Below are 19,447 nucleotides of genomic sequence, written 5' to 3'. Positions count from 1 at the left end.
AGGAAGAAACCATCTCGAACGTTTACTTCTTTTTTTTTTTTCTTCCCTTGGACTCTGATTTGAATAACTCACAGCGGTCGGTGAGAGAACAGAACCTGCAGCCGCCTGCAACGACAACAGCAGCTGGACCTGTTTCACTTCTCCTTCAGCAGTTTCTCTGCCTTCCACAGGCTTTCATTCACGTTAGCGTCTCAGTTGTCTGTAACCCGGAAATTCGATATGAAACTCAAAGTAGCTGCAGTTTTTTTCAGTTGTAATTCTTTCTCTCTCTGTGTGTCTGACATCTGATTCTCAAATAGCTGGGAAATTACTACGGGACTAATCAGCGCTGGCTGATATCGGGCAGAATTCTCTTTTACTGCTCAGTTTTTTAATTGGCCGTGCGATTGCAGCCGCTCAGAGATCCCAATTATATATAGAAAACGGACGCGGCCTCAATCGTTAGCCAATTGATTCATTTGTCTGCATCCAAACAACATGGCCTCTCTTGAGTGATTAACAAGTGTTTCACTTCTACTAATTCACTGAAAACAAACTGCTGCGTAAACAGCAACGTCTGCATAAGATTTAAAAAAAAATAAAGAAATGACATCCGGTGGTTTTCACCTGGAAGGTGAAGAGCGTCGAGACGAGTGAGTCTGAAAGTGACATTCCTGTGGAATCTGTTGATGGGAAAGAGAGCAGCGAGTGCGTTTGTTTGTCCACTTTACCCACTTTACACTTTATTTACCGAGCTTCTGCACATGAGCGAGTGCATGCATGACGCTTGTTTGTTTGTGTTGTCGGCGCAGATATCAGGGGAAGCGGCTGAATCTCGCAGAAAAGGTTAAAAAAAAAAAAAAAAAGAGGGAAGAAAAGCAACAGGCTGTCGCGTCTTCATTCTCAGTCGACGGCGTCGCTTCCCGTAATTAGTATTCACACATAGACGCCTCATGCTGAGATTGATAAAACTCCCTCAGGGTGCTGAGTGCGCGTGTGTGTGTGTGTGTGTGTGTGTGCGTGTGTGCGTGTTGTGTTTCCTCCCATTCGATCATCCTTTGCATAAATAACCAAACGGCTGGAGCAGTGAACTGACTGTTTGGATTTTTTCGCATATTATATGTATATACATATATATATATATATATATATATAAAGCGATATATGATATGTCTGTACATAATATTTCACATATCATATTTCCACCCAAATAACTGTATTTTCTGACTTTTCTGATGCTTTTTTTTTTTTTTGTTTGCCAATTTTGGCTGAAGTAAGTGTTGCCTGTGTCTTCCAAAACGACTCTGCGGTGCTCCCTGTGAGTGTCTGCACAGTTCCACCACTGATCATGTTGACAGAATTAGCAAAACAGCAAACCACCTGACGGTGATTTTCTGTTTAGTTGTTGTTTTTTGAATGATTTTGCTTCTTCGGCCTTCGTCTTTGAATGACTGAGTGCTTCCCTGAAGTGACGCTCACACAAACTCCCCACACAAACAACCTTTACCTTCAATAAGGCAGAAGAAGAAGAGGAAGCTCCTATAGAAACGCTGAAGGGGGGAGAGGGGGGGCCACAGGGTCTCAATTTTTTTGCTTGAAAAATGTTTCTCAGCCACGGAGACGAAGCTGCGGAGGTCAAGGTGATCACTGGAGATCACGGATCGCACAGGAAGAAAAATGGAAGAGGAGGAGTGGGGGGGAGAAGTGGGAGGGGCCGAGGCGACGGTCAGCTGAATCCTGGCGCTGGAGCGCCGCCATTAGATTAGCAGATCACTGCGCTGGGATCTGATTAGCTGCAAGTTTATCAAGCAGCGGCGGCGATGGAGGAGCACAGGTGAAGGCCGAGTGGCACATTCCGAGCGCGCCCACGTGCACACCCACGTGCACTGTTTGCTAATGCCGTTAAATTGCTCCCCCCCCGCCGTCTGAGGAGGAGGAGGGGAGGGGGGGCAGGGGGGGGTCGTCCTTGAGGAGGATGTGCTGCGCCCCCTCCTCCTTTGCTCCTCCTTTGCTCCTCCCCCTCTCCTCCCCCTCCTTCCCCTCTCGGCTGTGTCCAGTGGCGGTGGCAGGAGACTCACGGGCTGAGCGGGTGGATCGGATCACATTTCCCAGAGTCACCGCTGCATGTGTAACACAGCGGAGCCGCCGCCGCCGCCGCCGGCCATCACTCATTAGTATCCTATAGCCAGGCCTGTCTCCGCCCCCCTCCCCCCCATCGACCTCATTGATTCCGGTTGGGTGATGTAGCGTGGCGGCGGTGGGCGGAGCCGTGTTTGCTCAGCCGCGTGTGTTGTCCGGGCGGCGAGTGACCGGCGAGCGGCGTTATTGACGGAGCTCTCGACTGGGAATGAATTCAAGTAGACGGCGGTGCGTCGGAAATGCCTTATTGACCGGCCCGTAAATGGAGAGGACGTCTCTGTCTGCCGCCTCCAGCCGGCAGGTCAGAGGGAGCGGGGGGTGGGGGTGGGGGGGGAGCACGCCACGCCATCCCGCCCACGCCCGCCCCTCCCACCCCCGCCTTCCAGCAGCGCCGCCGCCGCCGCCAGATACGAGCATGGTGCAGGCGCCGCCGTGTGAAAGGCTTTGTCTGAAAGCCTCTATTATAATAAAAAACTGGCCCTGGCGGCGCGTGGGTGAGTGGAAGAAGAGAAAATGAAATGACGGATAAGCAGCGAGTGAATTAAATATTCCTGCAAGGGGAGAGTTGCTTGCTGCTCTAGCGCCACCACAGTCAATGCGTCAGCAAGGTGTCTTTTCAAAGCTATTTCACGGGAGCTTTCATCTCGACTCCCATCAACTGGTGTTTCCCAGACGGGTGAGTCTGGGGGCTGAAGACCAGATCCGTTCGTCCCAGATCATTCCACTGCAATGCAACATTTATAATTGATCACCGGTGCAGGATGTTTTGTTTCCATCATGCAGAATCCAAGTTTCTGCTTGCTTGCACAACATCGCTTGGCTGCAGTGTTCTTCAACACGTCTATTGGTTAGAAACCTGAAGGTGTGGGCCACTTAAAGAGGAGGAGGAGGAGGAGGAGGAGAAGCAGAGGAGGCGGGGTTGGACAGCCCCGATCGTAGTGGATCTGAGTCGTGTCCCCTGTGTTTCCACTCTGGAGGTATTTTTAGGCGCCCGTGTCTCCCCGACAGCGGCTCTGTCTGGTTTACTGAAAGCGAAAGAGGATGTGCAGCTGGAAGTTGACTCCTCTCCTTTATGTGAACGCGTAAGAAGAGAAAAGAAGACGTCAAAATCAGACGAGTCGACTGCATTCTTATGGTCTTTTGATTGAGGATGCGGATGCTGAGCACGTCGAGGGGTTGGAGCCACGCAGAGAAGCTGTTTTCTTCTTTTTTCTCTGCTGGGCATCTGGCTTTGTTTTGGAACGTTGAGGGATGCTGAGGTGCTGCTGAGTCCCACCACAGACGTGCAGCTGGATTCAGTGAACAAACAATGAGCCGTGCTTTTCAAAAAGTTGAAAAAAAGGCTAAAAAACAAAACAAAAAAACCCTGCGCGCTGCTGGAATGGGGTCGGTGCTCTTTCCTTTCGGCAGCAGCCGCTGTGGGCGGAGCAATGAGTCTGTGTGTGCTCTGCATGCTTGCACACTGCTGACTCAGCACCGCCAGCGGAGGAAACACAAACGCGGCGTGTTCGCGGGCGGAAGGCCTCTGCACTCTTTGCTGGGCTCCATTACTGGCCAACACGATGGGATGAGAGTGAGACTCCAGGAAGAGACGCACCAGCTTGCTTCACACCAGTCAACCCTCTCATGTTGTTTCTGTCTTGCAAACTGGCAGCGATTGTAGCCGAGCGTCTGTGAACTTGGGAGGCGACTGGGCGAAAAGCCGACCAGTCGCAGGATGTCGCAGCCAGTTTAGCTGCAAGTTCAGAGGTTTGGGTTCGCTGAGTAGTTTCTGCATTAAACTCCATAATAACCAGCTTCCTGAAATAATCTGAAATAATACTGGAATGCTCTCAGAACATTACTAGTGCACTAGAAAACATCTCTAAAACAAAGCTTTGTATTATAAACACACGTAGCTGCGTGTGCTAAACCATAGCAGAGGAAACAAAGCATCATGGTTTATGTTTGCTCTTTAAAACAGACGACTTTCAGTCTGATTACACAGAATTTTGCACACTTGGAATTCTCTCAATCACTTTTAGTTAGACTTTCGACCGCTCAGCCTAAAGTCTTCATTAGGAATTAAAGCATTCTTGTTTGGCGCACCTTGACTGATTTCCGTGCGCTCGTAACGATCGCAGTGCATTCAAGATCATTATTTCATGAAACTGGTTATAAAGGCGTTCAATGCAGGAATGATTCAGAGACCCCAAACTGTTGAAGTGGAGTGGAGCTGGAGGCCGCAGCCAGCCAAACCAAAGTCTTGTAAAAAGCCTTGCGTTTGCACCAAGAGAAGAGAAGCTCTCAGCGCAGTTTTTTTAAAAAATTTTAAATGCTTTCACATTCAGATCAAACCAGCGCGACGGCTCAGCCACTTCCTGTTTTCATCTTCTTCATCATCTGGGCAGCTCGCAGCAGCCGTTTTCTGCTTTTTTCTACACTCACTGGCTTCAACGGAAGCTGATTGGTTATCCGATCCTGGGAAAATTCGGAGGTCAAGCTGCAGAAAAGAGTTTCTCCCCAGCGTGACGTCGCCACGTCGTTACGTGCTGCTGTGTCTCGGCTCCATCTGATTGGCTGCGTCCTCACTTGTCTGTAAGTGACCTTCTCCAGAACGGTTCTGATTGGCCAAATAAATCGTGTGAGTCTGGGCGTTGGGTGAGCAACTCCATTGAAATGAACGGGAGCGATCTTGGACTCTGGTGGTGTGAACTGAACCTCCAACGACCTCTGTTGGAGGTTCTAATGCGAGCGATGCTGCTGCTGCAGCTGCTCTGCCAGCAGATCTTCAGGTGTGACTGTCACCAATTTCATCCAAGTCCCAAGTCTGTGCTTTTTTTTTTTTTTTTTGGCCATGTGCGCAAACACACACAAACACACACACACACACACACACATACACACACACACACACACACAGACACACACACACACACACACTCCACCACCTCCCCTCACACTCACATCCAGCACGTCAACCTGTGTATTGATTCCTTGCCGCGTTTCCAACACTGTCGGAGCAGAATTAAAAAGAGGATGAGTCACTTTCGCTGTGCTTGGTCTCATGCTATGCCTCGGCGGTGCGGTGGCGGCCTCGGCGGTGGCGGCCTCGGTGGTGGTGGCGGCGGTATACAATGACATCGCCGTCCTTCAGACCACCTCTACGTTCCAGGGACTGGATGTTCTCGACATGTGTGCAACGTTCGCAAGCTGTTTTGCCAGCCGAGGATTTTCCTTAAGCATATTTCCCTTGAAGAACCGGCTTATTTCCCAGTAGGCTGACGCAAAAGCAATACAATAATGCAAAGCAACAAAAAAAACACTGTCTCCTCTAATCAATCCACGCAGAACGACAGCTAAAATAAATGCATGGCCGTCCTTACGACACAGTTTTCTGGACTCGTGTCAGATTATAGTCATCGTGGTGGCGCTCGTCCGCCACTCGTTGACCTTCTTTGAGTGTAAATTAACAAATGAAAGGCATTGTTGAGTTGCCAGGCAACCAGGTCACTTTATTAACCTACTTGTGTGTGTGTGTGTGTGTGTGGGGGGGGGGGGGGTTTGTTCTTTTTTTGCTCCTCGTGTCAAAGTATTGATGTGCAAACCGACGCTGTTGAAAACATCCACGCCGTCAAGGCTCTTGCCATGATGTATATTAAAAATAACACTATTATATGCCTCATCTTTACAGTGGAAGGACTTGGAACTTCTCTCAGCCCCCAAACCACCAGAAAGATGATGATCCGATGTGATTTATTACCTCCGTCAAGCAGACCTAAACGTTTCTACTGTGTCTGTTGACACAGAACCTGCTGAATTGGTTTTTAATGACATTTTTTATTCATTTCAGTCCAGAAATGGAAGGAACCTCCAGTGAAAATGCATCATGGTTCCTGTAATTGTGCTTTTTTTTTTCCTGCTGTATGTTTTAGTTCTGTGCATTTTTCAGGGTAGCACACCTGGAATTTGTGTGCCTCCCATCTTTATGGCACTCATAAAGGCTCTTAAAGTTTTTTCACCTGCGAGCCACTTCTTTTTTTTCCCTTCTCCATCTTGTGTGTTTCAGTTGCTCGGCTACTGCTTTACCACTATGTCAGTTTTAAAGCAGGGTGATACGACATCAGCATGGACAGTGGCTGCAAATGGGGGGGGGGGTTGCAAGTTGCCAAGAGTGATGGGCACCTTCTTTTTAAAAAAAAAATGAATAAATAAATAAAATCCTGCCTGATGCAAATCAGACACATTTTTCCAAATGAAAATTTCCCCAATTCCCCATCCCCAGTTATCGGAGGCAGCGGAGCTGTTTTGTTCCATCAGCCCGGCAAATCGCGTCACCGTGACTTTTCATTTCTGACATTCAGCGGCGCCTGATCGACGGCTCGCTTTGCAATTCGCAGCTCTGGTTCTACCGCCGGGGTCATTATTCCGCCGTCCCCGCTTGTAATCTCGCCCGTTATCAGTCTGAGACAGCCTCGCGCATTTTGAGAAGAAGATGAAAAATAGAAAAAGAAAAAACAACCAATGTCGAGAGAAAAAAAAAGGTCAACGTTGATTAAATCCAGTTACTGGCGCAGCGGAGAAAAAAATTGGCAGGTGATTATAATCTGGGCTCGGATGCAGTCGTCTGCTCTGTGATTGACAGCTGGGGAGAGGGGGAGGGCTGAGGGAGAGGTGTGGTGTCTGTGAACACCTTCCTGCGATGGGAAATGAATATTCAAAACAAAACTGAGATGTTCTCTGGTGAAACCGCTTGTGCACATATGCAGCGTCCACTTCCTGTTTTTCTCAAAAGTGAGAAGAAGGGGAAAAAAATGAAAAACAAGCCCCGGCGGTGTCTTCCCACAGTGTTTGCTCACTGATGATAATCTCCTGCCGATATGCAGCGGCCCGTCCCCCCCCCCCCTCCTCGCCCCCCCCCCCCCCTCCCTGCCTTTCTATCTTGTGCTTGTTTGATCAGGCTGATGCTGATGAGCTTCTGCATGCTGTTGTGTGTGTATTTGTGCGTTGCCCGTACCTGTCGTCCTTCAGGTGGCCCTGGCAATGCAAACAAGCCCAGATACAAAATGGAGATAAAAGCAATGTAAGGAAGGAAGGAAGGAAGGAGGACGAGCGCTCTTCCTGCAAACTCTCACTAGCAGCTGCAGCGCGTAGTAAAAAAACTTCCAGTGGTTGTTTTTTTTTTTGTTATGGTCACCTCGCTGCAGCGTTACGCTACCATTAAATCCTCCCCGGCGCCCTGAGGTCGGCACAGCGGAGCGGCGCAGGAGCCTCCGCGGCTGTCGTCCTTAATGAGCACCGTAAATCAGGGCCGGATGCTCTCAGATGCGGCGCCTTAAATCACAACAGGGGCCTCCTTTTGTGCGGGACGCAGGCAGGAGGGGCTCCTCCAATCGCACGGCTACTGGCTGAAAAAAATAAATAAAAAAGAAGCGGCAGGCAAGGAAATGAGGCGAACTTCATCCTGAATAACGGCTGGATTAGATTGCAGATGAGCCCGTTAAGGGAAAGGAGAAGATCTTCTTTTTTTGGAAGGAAGAGGTGAAAGTGAAGTGAGAGGCTCGAAAGGCTCTGCCTGACTTGAAGTGATGACTGTGCTGAAAAAAAAAACTCATTTAATAAGGCGTTTTGCTGAGACTCAGTCGACAGCAAATGCTGATGAACCTTGAAAAGTGCTCATGGAGTTTTTCTGTCAGTATCTGGGTTTCATATACGGAAGAAGAGAAGAAGAGTTACTGCCAACTTTAACTACCATGAATGGTAAAGACACAGAAGGCTGACATACAATGGAAAGAGGGAATAGAGGAGAATAGAAGCCTTTATTAATCCCATATTGAGGTATGGAACATGGGTGTACATATATAAAATGTTCGATTGTATCGATTGTATCGATTGTCATAGTCGTAGTTCCATCCGTCCTTGATCTTCATCTCGTCTTGGGGTCGGATCAGCACCGCGGCAGGTTCAGCAAGGCTTTAGATCACCTGCGGGGGGCGCCCCTGAGCGATGCCCCCCTCTATTAACCAGTCGAAGGGGCTCAGAGCGCCGTGAAAGGGGGCGCCGGGGGTGAGATCCTTGAATCGGGCGCCTGAGCCCTCGACACTCACTTTCTTTTTTGCAACTGAGCGGTTTTTCCCCTTATGGACAAAATAACCTCCTGACTCCTGAAGCCGAGCCGGCGGCTCTCGAGAGGAGTCGGCTGTAAATTGGTTGGGAGTTGTGAGCATCAAACTGAAGCTTTCGCGGAGAAGCCCACCTTCTGGCCAACCGCAGGTACTGCAGCAAACCACCCCTCCAATCAAACAAGACTTCAGTCTTAACCACTGGTAATGAATTAAGATAAATAGACATGAACTACAAAGGAGGTGTGGCTGCTGCTGCTGCTGCTGCTGCGGCTGCTGCTGCTGCTGCGGCACTGGAAGCACCTCGGTGTTCAAGGTCCCTCCGGGTCCTTCCGACTCCAACACACCGCAACCCGGCATGTTGAGCCAGCCGGTTCCGCGGTGGGATTTCTCTGAAGGATGTTGAGCGCTGCTCTAATTAAGCACGTGGCCGGTGATGCATCCGCCGTCCTCAGAGGGACGTGAGTAACGCTGTGACTTTGGGCTCTCGTCACTCCTTCCTCTTGCAGGGCTGCAGCTCTCTTTCCTTTTTTCTTTCTTTCTTTTTTTCTTTTTTTTTTTTTTTTACAATTGTTTGTTTAAAGTCTATTTTACACAAACGGAGGAACGCTGAGCGACAGCCAGCGCTGTGTTTCTGTTTTCAGCCGTCGCTCAGCCACGGCGGTCCACACTCGGAGCGGTCAATGATGAAGATTGTGATGCGAGCCAGGCATCGGTTCCTCTCATGTCGGCCGAGTTCCTCTTCCTCTGTTTTCATAGCTGCTGGCCGAAGGCTTGCAAGGTTCCTTGCGCTCTGTGGGGAGCTGTAGAGTCTACCACATGACAAGGGAAAAAAAAAAAAAGCCAAAACACACAGTCGCGCACACACACATCAGAGAGCTGAAATAGCCTCAGAGTGATTCACTCACTCTGGCTCATTATTAGTGTTTCCTCCATCGTTTGATTCTGGTTTGGGTTCCGAGCCGCAGGGCACATGTGCACTTTTGATTTGCACAACAGCACAAGTGTACGCACAACAGTCCATCTTTCTGGAGATGCAAGAAATGCATGGACGCAGAGGGTTGAATGCAACTTGAGAATGAAGCGCTGCACAAAAAAAACAGACGATTCTTCAAAAGCAGTCGCGTTTGTTGGAGCCTCGCCTGGTAACACGAGGGGTTCCGTGCCTGGGCTTGTGGTTCCGAGACCACCTCATCAAGCAAGCTTGGACAGGGTTCATGTTTGCCCAGGAACGGTCTGCCGAAGGCGTTGAAGCACTGAGCCCAGACGAGGAAGTGACGCCATAGTGGAAATATGGCTCATTTTAAAGCTAGACGTATAAAAAAAAATTAAAAAAAAGAACTATATTTGTATTCTCTGCATCCCGCCAACGTGCAGCACCTGGGGGAACAGATCCATATTCATCAGGTTGAGGGCACTGACTGGATATTAACTCCAGAATACATAGTTTATGACTTGGGGGGAACCGAGGCTGCAGGAGGAAAATCCAGGCAAGACGCGCAACAATGTGACAAAATGCCGCCTCTCGATGATCGACACGGTCACGTCTTCTTTTTGATTGTGGATCATTACTTTGCAAAACCAGCTTGTGCAACACCCCCCCGCCCCCCACTGTACTGGAGGAGGAACACGTGCAGGGGTGATTTCCGAGGCTTATAGATACAAAACAAAAAGCACCGGAGACACAGAGACCATGTAGTGGACTGTGTTTCCATAGCTTCCCATTGCATAACCTCACACAGCCAGCATTGATCGTGTCGGGACTCATGAAGTCCCCACGGTGATGAAAATTGCAACTTTGCCTCATGCAAAAGTAATGGCGGATGTCAGCGATCGACGGCGACACGAACTCGCTTTTACCTCCGCGTGACCTTTTTCGAAACGGCATCGTGCGCATGAGTCGGCCACGGCGCGGTGGTCATGCTCATTTCTTTTGCGTGCAACTGGGTCAGCTTGTATGAAGCAGAGCCTCCTTTACGCATCGCTGTCGGAACCGCCTCCCCTCCTGCTGTTCGCTGCTCTCCACGGGAATCCTGCAGGAGCCAGTCCAGGCCTAAATATAGGAGCCCGTCTTCTCCCTGCGCCTTTTCCCTTCCTCCCTCCAAGAGATCCCCCGCTGATTTTCGCCCATACCTTTGTCCCCCCTCGCCCCTCCCCCAGTCCCTCCCTCCCACTGCGACCGCTGCCTTTCAGGCTTCTGGGGCCAAAAGCAAAAGGTCACCTTCACCCCGAGCTCTTCTTGCAAAGTGAGCACGTCGAAGCGTTTCACTCCACCTTCCTCCTCTTCTTCCTCCTCCTCCTCCTCCTCCTCCTCCTCCTCCTCTAGCCATGCATTTACACAGACACGCCCACTTCCTGCACGTGCCCTACATTTATCTCCACCACAGGGAGAAGGGAGAAGCTAACAAATCGTTTTCCGCTCTCCTCGGCACACACCAATGGCCGGTTTTGTTGCTCGCCAGCAGCCGCACGGATTCTTTGCTTTGCCGTTTTTCTGTGACTAAACAGCGAGGCTTTAACAGCGCCCCCAGCTGGCCTGGTGTAGTATCGTGTAACTTTGGCTGGCTCCCTCTCTAGAGAGAGAGAGAGCACACCTCCAATTTTGATCCCTGAATTTTGTCGAACAATTCACTGTTTAATGGCACCAAATCCGCTTTGCCTTTGCTTTTAAGACTGCTGTTTGCGAAATGCAAAAGTGTTTAGTACCTCAGTATCGCTGCTAAAGTGGAACAAATGCACTTCTGCCCCGTGCCTTCTAGTAACAACAAATGTGCTGTAATGCGCGCAGTGGATGTTTTACCAGCTAAACTCGGCGAAGAGCGATTATGTAAGAGGCAACCAGAGGGAAGGCGCTGAGCAATAAGGCTTATCATCTTGCAAATTAAAAATAAGCAGGTGCAGATTGCTTATGATTTTTTTTTGTTTTTGTTTTTTTTTTCCCCTGTTATTTTGGCAGCGGAACAGTAAGTTGACGTGCCAGCCTCTTGACGAGACGCAAGGCGCCCAGCCAAGGATCAGGCTCATGGGGTTATTTATAGAGTTGAGTGGGCTTCACGGACGCAGGCGTGAAATGTGTCAGGGAGAGAAAGAGGGAGAAAGCAAGCAAAAAAAAGAGAGAAAAAGATGCATCATTGATCAAAGCCTGCTCACATTTGTAGAGTTTTTTTTTTTTTGTTTTTGTTCAGGGTTCTTTTCCGCCATGCTGTGAATAGACGGCGGTTTGGACAGAAAACAAAAGCCGAAGGCTGTGAGTGTGCGGGGCTATAGTGAGCTCTGCTGCTCGTCCACCCACACCGAGTCCTCCGCACCTACACAGGTGACTGGACTCGACTGAACACCGGCCAATTTTAGCCTCCCTCTCCTTCTCCTCGCCGCCATGTGAATAACTGCCCCCCCCCCCCGCCGCTCGGCCCGTTTCAAAAAATAAAACACACGGTGGGTGTTTGGAGAGTGAGCGTGATGGACACGGAGGCAGGTGCACTGCTCCCTCAACACCCCCCCTCCCCCAACCCCCTGCCACACACACATACAAAAGAATATGTGGGTTTACAGAGCAGAGGAGAGGAGAGGAGAGGAGAGGAGAGGATGGTACCTGTGTGGGTGAACGTGGGCGCAAACAAGATCATCCACAGGCGAAGAGAAAAAGAACAAAACCTGTTTCGGACACTTTGTAGTTGCAATGTTTTGTTTTCATTCCCGGTAGAGTGACGCAAACCCTGTCAAGGTGCTCCGTGTGTGTGTGTGTGTGTGTGTGTGTGTGTGTGTGTGTGTGTGTGTGAGTATGTTGACGTATGTTGACGACTCATCAGTGTGTAAATCTGACTCATTCACCTAACACTGCTGTACTTGGTTGTGTTGAAGCCTTGGACGATCGCAGGGGTGTAAAAGATGGGGGTGGGGGGGGGGGGGGGGCTGTAGCGCAGGTGTCCTGCACTGCAGCAGCAGCAGCTCTCTAGTGGCCAGGGGGGGGCACTTTCCTCTCCTTGCCACTCGCTGCAATGCAGACAGCAGTCAAGGTTACACCATCATGGACGACGAGGTTGCACCGCTAGAAACGGAGATAATTCGAGACTGCTGCAGCCGTGTTGGCTCGGGAAGGTTTCATTCACTTGAAAACTTGCAAATCCCAAACCGAATTACTAAGATGTTGTTGTTTCCCACATTAATGCTCCTCCTCCTACCCTCCATCTGACTGTCATCGCTGTTTCAGGGCATCTGGTGACCTACTGACAGGCAAACATACAAATCCGTCCCACTGCGTCGTCTCATGGAGACTTGAAGGAGGTGCGCGGTCGTCTTAGGGTGAAGGTCCGAGCTCAAAGGAAGAATACACATCCCATAATGCATATTGTTCCGTGGAGACCAGAGATCAAACCAAAGACGTTGGAAAAGAGGAAAAAATGAAGGGAAAGGTTGGAACAGTCAGTCAGAAGGAGTCTGGCGTCCCCAGGCTCACTATCAGCTGATCATCAGATCGCTGAGCCTGAAGTTGAGGGTGAAATCTGACAGGCTGCGTGACATTTTGCTGATAATCAGCCTTCTGCTCAAGCTGAACTCTCTCCGCCTGGCTGCCGTAATCTGCCGTCTGCGGCGGCGGCACACAGAGAAGTTCCTGCGTGAAGGAAGGAAGGAAGGAAGGAAGGAGGCAAGGAGGGAAGGAGGGAAGGAGGGAAGGCCACCTGATACGGTAACAGCAAGCCATGTCCCCATGTGAGGGCCTGACCTTCTCCTTTACGGTTGTATCATGGATGTATGATGAGAACTGGATACGGTGCCGCCGCTCTGATTTCTCCAGTGGCCACCAGTGGTACTGCAAGGAAAGTCGTGGACTCAGAAGCTTTCTAAAAAAATGTCTAAAGGCCAGAAAAGTTATTTTATTTATTCCAAACGTGAGGTCACGGCTTCCTACATGTTGTGTCTCGGCTCTCGGTTCTGATTGGCTGATGCACTCTGACGCATCACGTGAGTGACAGAGGCATGATGGTAAGTGACACTACTTTGATAAGCTTTATGGGCCCCATAATGCAAATCAAGATAATTCAAGATATGAGACTTTATTGGCATCACTCGCCGTTATTGGTCGGCCGAGGCTCAGGGTGTTGATGGTGGGCGGGGTCACAGCCGCCGCTGCTGTCGGCTGTCGTCGAGGAAGTGATGCATCACGTCCCGCAGGACGGAGGCGTCCGGCGCACCGCCGCTCTTTTCCCGCCATCAATCAGCCCTCAAGAGGAGAAGCGTGCTGGGAATTTAGCGGCCGAGGAGTCGCGGATTCATCAAAAAGACAAACAGAGCGAGCACACGGCGGCGACGGCTGCGAAAGGACGAGCGAGTGGTGGATGGAGGGAGAGAGAGAGAGAGAGAGAGAGAGAGAGAGAGGTGACAGGAACGCGGTGTCAAATGGCCAGCGTCAGCAATCATCCTCTTTTTTTCACCGGTCAGGACAAACACACTTTGCACTCTCACCAAGGGTTTTTGTTGTGTGTTTTTAAGGAAGCTCTACCAAGAAGTGACGCCTGTGGCTGCGAACCATTTAGGAAAAGAAAAAGAAAAAAAAAAAGCCGCCGTGGAAGCGGGGGGGAGGGAGGACGGCGGGAGATCAAACCGGGCCTGTGTAATTAAAGCGCTGCGGACCAGAGGGGAGCGTTAAACGCGGCAATATCACAGGCGATGATTGCCTCCAGGAGGAGTATCTGGCACGCAGCTATCACTTCTGTTATCGCAGCGGCAGGCAATCGTCACGTTAAAAAAAAAAAAAGCCCCGGCGTATCTAATTTTGTTGACTTAAAGGCCCATTGTGTAAGACTGAGCGGCAATTACTGTCGGGGGTGCGGATCGCAGCCATCCAGAATCTTTTTCCGGGGCTGCGTTTCTCTTTTTAAAAAACGCAACGACGGCTGAAAGAAAAGAAAACAGAAGAAAATTTTCCCCCAGAATGCATCTTTTCTGCCCTGAGGTCGGGTTATTTATAAACACATGGCTTTTGGATTCGAAATTGAATTAAATATACGAGCTGGAAACTTCATTTTTAATCAGGCAAATAAGTTGGAAGAGAAGGAAGAAAAGTTTTGCGACTGTCAAAACCTTTTTCCATGCCGCGAGTCTCTCACTGCTCTGACGAAACGGTCGCGCTGATCTCTGCAGCAGCAGTTGTTTACAACCTGCAGCAGCTTCTTCTTCTGCTGTTTTCCTCGAAACTGCCGCTCCTTGCCCTCATACCTCCAGCCTCCTCACCCGCTGTGGAATCTGATGGGTTAAACGATCCAGCGAAAAACCTTAAAGGCAGCCGGGAAAAAAAAATCTGTTTGGGGTTACGGCGACACAAGCGCGCGTCGCAAAATCCGAGCCAATCAGAGACAGAAAGACAAGGACAAAGAACCACTTCCTCCACTTGCTCCTCCCTCAGCGCCTCCCACAGGCCAGGATTATTATTGTGATGATTTAGCGTGGACCTCTGCAGAATTAGTGGCACGAGGCGTGTGATGGACGGCGGGCACCTTGGCGTGAGACTGATGGGAGAGGGTGGGAGCGTTAATTGACCCTACCAAAGTCTCCCCGTGTCTCTTGTGTGTGTGTGTGTGTGTGTGTGTGTGTGACTGTGTCATTTGCTCCCTCAGCATAGCAACTAGCGCGCACAGGTGGACGGACGCCACAGGCACGCACAAACTCATCCCAGAGTCGGCTTCCTAAACGGGGCTTTATGCAAGGGAAATAATTGGCCCCAGTGGTGATGCAGGGCAACGGGTTGCATGATGGAAGCAGCTGGGGAGAGAGAGTGGGTGAGTGGGTGGGGGCGAGCGAGCGGGCGAGGGAGGAAGCCACTGGGGGGCCCGGCCCGACTCTGGCGTGCGTGTGCAGGTAACGCGTGCGTTCAGGTGCGAGGCGTCTTCAGGAAGGTGGAGGCTGAACTGGATTTACAACATACACATATATACATTATTACATACATGTGTGTATATATGCCATATATCACATATATATGTGTTACAGCTGCAACTTTTAAATTTAATTTTATCATTTACACATATACAATATATACAATCGATGTATACATCGATTGCATACATATATGTAATATTGTATATGTATCAATATATCTATATATATATGTGTGCATGTATATGTATGTGTTGATATAGACGTGTATAGAATGTATTTTTTCCCTTCCTTTCCATTTGGCTCCGCAGCATTGACCTCCACTCTGGGTCTCTGCGGGCCGCTAATTAGCGAGGCTGTTTGGTGCTGCTCGCCGTGTTCACTGATCTCAGAGGGGCTCCCTCTCATTATGTGAGCGTGTAACGAGTGTTAACTCGAGACCCTCTGATGCGAACGTTTGGCCCGATAACAGTGTATGCAGGATGCTAACTTTGCCCCCCCCCCCCCACCCCCCCACCAGTGTTTACCAATGTGACCCATTTAAAACGAGGAAACATTTTCTTTAATGTGAAGTCACGGTGCGTTCACAGACCGACTCGGGGAAAACGGCTTATGTCACAATGTTATATGTTGTAAATGAGTCGCGCAGAGCGCTAGGCAATGGATCCATCTCAAAGGCCTCTGATTGGTTCTTTGAGGGGATTGAAGCTCCACCCACAGCTTCTTGGCTGGGACCCAAATAGCAGTCATGTGACTCAACACACCCAGCGAGCGGCGGGCAGAAGCATCTTGTGTCGCCACTCGACGTGCAGACGGTGACTCACTTAAAGACACAAGGCACTGATATGATTTCAATCACGCCGTGTGTCTCTGTACGTTTTCATTTGCGGCGAGCCGCCAGGACGCAGGCCTGTGCCGACGCCGGGCCGGCGCCGCCGTGTCCGACCGCATGCGGCTCACGCACGCTGGCCCGCTGCCGCAGAACGCTCGTGCTTTGCAGAGCCGCCGCCGGGCCGCTGTGATGGGCTGCATGATGCGCCGCTGTGCGATTTGAGGCCGTCGCCCACACGGGAGATTACAGTGACAAATAGTGACAGCCCCCCCCCCCACGCACGCACACACACACACACACACACACACACACACACACCCTCCGCCCCATCCCACCCCCGGACTGGCTCCCCATCATCCGTCTTCCTTTATTCCCGCTATCCATCCCTCCCTCGCCTCTCCAATTTCCTAAACTCAATTCCGCGATGCTTTATTAGCATGACAGACAGCGGCGGCAGGTTTTCCAAGGCGAGGCGAGACGCTCCGCAGCACCCATGTGTGTTTATCGCTGCGTCGTCGATCCTCTTCGGCCCTTGTGGCTCCGGCGAGGATTTTGCATTTTCGGTTTGATTTTCTTTTGACATTGACGCAAAAGGCGTTCATGTTCATTCTATTAGCTGCTCACTTTTATTTTGTCTTTCTAGCGCATAAAATCCGGGCAAATGCTTATTTTACTTTTCCTCTCCTTTCTCCTCCCCTTCCTCGCCCTATAACCGACCCTATAAAGGAACATTTTCCATCCAGTCTTAACAAGTGCAGTGCGCCGCTGATGGCTGACGGCTGATGTCTGCCTTCAACTCTGTCAGGCAGAATTCACATGCCAGTCTGCGTTACCGTCTTGGATGTGAGAAGGAAAAGGCACTCTGTTGCCCAAGGACGGTGGCGGGTGGGGGGTTGGGGTGGGGTGGGTTGTGGGGTGGGGTGGGGTGGGGAGCTGCATGTTCCGCCAATGACCTCTGACCTTCGCTCCACCAAGTAGACTTGGGCTCACTGAGCGGTGAAAACTCTGCAGCGGCTCTGCAGGGAATGGCAATGCTGCAGAAATTTCATGCACATATTAACCTCCGTTAGTTTGTGCTCTGGTCTCTTCTGTTGTGCAAATCACTGAGTTAACTTGTTTTGCATTGATTTGCATGCTGTCGAGTTCCTGGATTTTGCCTCCACGTCTTTAATTTTTCATCTCCTCCACCAGCAGGGCATCCTCGCATGATTAACTATCCATGCAACTAAAACAACAACCTGTAGATCTCCAGTGAGCAGGCCTCTGTAGATACTGAACTGTGCTGCACTTTGTGTCTTTGTGATCTGGAGGAATTGAGCCTGCTTTTCGAAGGCTGAGACATTTTTAGAAGGAGGAACAGCGAGTGGCCCGACCCGACCTTCAGCACAACCTTTAAAAAGAGGAGGTGGGCGCGGCTCTGGGTTTGAGGTTTAGTGGGGTTGAGAGGAAGTGGGACGCAGAGTGGTGGGAGTCGTCTCTCTGCTGCTGGCCAGGCCTGTTGTTGGGGCGCATTCAAATCCTGCGTTATCGTTAGAACACTCCCGTCTGACATCAAAAGCAGTAGGGTTTAATCGTGTATCAAAGGACGCACACTTCCCTCAGGTACAGCTTCATCACGCAACAGAGGGCTGTTATTTTCAAACAGATGACTTGGAGTTGTGTAACTGCCGGGCACCTGTGTAAGTGACTTCACCAGGACACTGTTATAAATAGCAAAGGCTCGTTTTGTGGATGCGGTGCGCTTCAGTGTCACAGCCGCCATCGCGTTAAGCTAATTACCTCCCTTGGAGTTACATTCCTCATGTCACGCTGCCGATAAAGGCGAGTGCCGGGGTGTGACGGCAATGACAGGAGTGAAAGCAAGTGTGACCAGCACTGTTCGGGAGGGTTGTTTGGGGACTCTCGCAGCCATCAGAAAGTGTTCGGGGGCAGCCTGGGGGAAGGGGAAGAGCAGCAGGCATCACCGGCACAGGAAGCGAAACGGGGGAGGTGTGGAGGAGGATTCTCCAAAATAGCGCAACACATTGCTGCACTATAAGGAGGGCAGCAACAGGAGCCCGAGCCGACGCTGAAATCCGAAAGAAAAAAGAAACTTGTGCTTGTACGTACTCGTCATTGTAAGCAGAGATACTCACGCAGAAAAGCCCTGAGATGTGTGGAAAAGGCTCATGGACATGGCACTGACCATTATTTCAAGACTGAAAAGATGCTTGGAGGAATGAAAATACACAGGATGAAATTCAAAGCATTAAAAGTTTCTATGCCGCTCTTTCTTTGAATCTCTATACCGCTCATGTGACGTCACACAAGAATCCAGTAACCTTGTGTCACAAACACAATGTTCAACTCAATATCCACTGACATTCACATGGCATATGAACCTCCACAATACATGGCAAGTTCTGGCAGCATGTAAACCGACTAGCCATGTGTTTGAGAATAATTAGGTCATAGGTTTTCGTTTTGGCATTGGATGGAAAAAAAATAAACGAAGGGAAATCTACCCTTTTAGGTTTAGATTGTGTCATTGTGAAATCTCGGTTCTAATCCCGTCTGAAAACCACTCTTGCCTGAAAGGTTGTGGGTGGCAGCGTGCTAGCCTGCGCCGCAGTTTGGCTAATTGCAACAGCATGTCGATGAGACAGATTATTGGACCCGCTTTAGCCTGAGCACTTCCCGGAGGTAAGGCCTGGAAGCAATCAGAGCTGGCTCGGGGGTGCACCACCCCCAACCCTTTAATGCCTACTTCAAGTGTCATCAATAACACAATCAGTGCTAAGGTTGATTCTGCAGAGGATAATGGCAACGCTTCCCCCAAACTCTTCACGAAGAAGCTTTCATGATTTGCTCACATACAATTGAGATATCAGGGAACACAGCTTCTGGTTTGAGGTTATGAGTTCTGTTTTGCAGATGTACAAGCAGAGAAAGAATGCCAGCTTGTTCATCTCTCCCCAGAGCAGTTGATAAAGTCTTTATGTCCTCCAGCCGAACTAACAGCAACCTTGTTACCCCTCCAGTTTTGCCAAGTGCTTATGTTTTAACACAACACTGTGTGTCTTGGCACTCGCCCTCGCAGCACTTGTGTGCCGGGAGGAAATGCTTGACAAACTCAAATGCGTATTGACTAACACCTTGAACCTGGGTGGCCCTTGGTGCCATTTGCCCAAAGCATCACATTATGGTGCAAAACCAGATGAGAAATTGTAATAAAAGGAGAATTTTAGGGGTCTCAGAGTGATTTTTGTGTGTGTGTGTGTGTGTATGTGTGTGTGTGTGTGTGTGTGTGCTTTATGGGGGAGGGCTTTACAGGCTGCAAAAGACAAGACGGCTAAAAAAAAAAAAAAAACACAAAAAAAACCAGAAATGGTGATTGTGTCATTCATCTAGCGTTCCTTCTGGTGGTGCTCATCAATCGTGATGAGGTTCCAGGTGTCATCTGCCTGCTACCGTCAGATGGAAGATAAATGGCCCCGCAATTTCACCGCAGCTGAACCTTGCTCCGGGGAGATCCATCAGAACT

The 19,447-nt window shown here is 50.0% G+C and overlaps 1 protein-coding gene across 4 annotated transcripts in view; it reads left to right on the top strand.

The window, feature by feature from the left end:
- The window catches only part of LOC142896826 (inactive phospholipase C-like protein 2), a 55,565-nt gene that overhangs the window by 13,635 nt on the left and 22,483 nt on the right, over positions 1 to 19,447 (top strand). The gene's annotated exons all lie outside the window — the stretch shown is intronic.

The sequence above is a fragment of the Nelusetta ayraudi genome, unplaced genomic scaffold (genome assembly GCF_046127955.1).
Source record: "Nelusetta ayraudi isolate G7.1 ecotype Tasmania unplaced genomic scaffold, CSIRO-AGI_Nayr_v1 ptg000057l, whole genome shotgun sequence".
Lineage (NCBI taxonomy): Eukaryota > Metazoa > Chordata > Actinopteri > Tetraodontiformes > Monacanthidae > Nelusetta > Nelusetta ayraudi.
The sequence above is the reverse complement of the archived record's forward strand: the minus strand, read 5'-3'. Positions and strand labels throughout refer to the sequence as shown.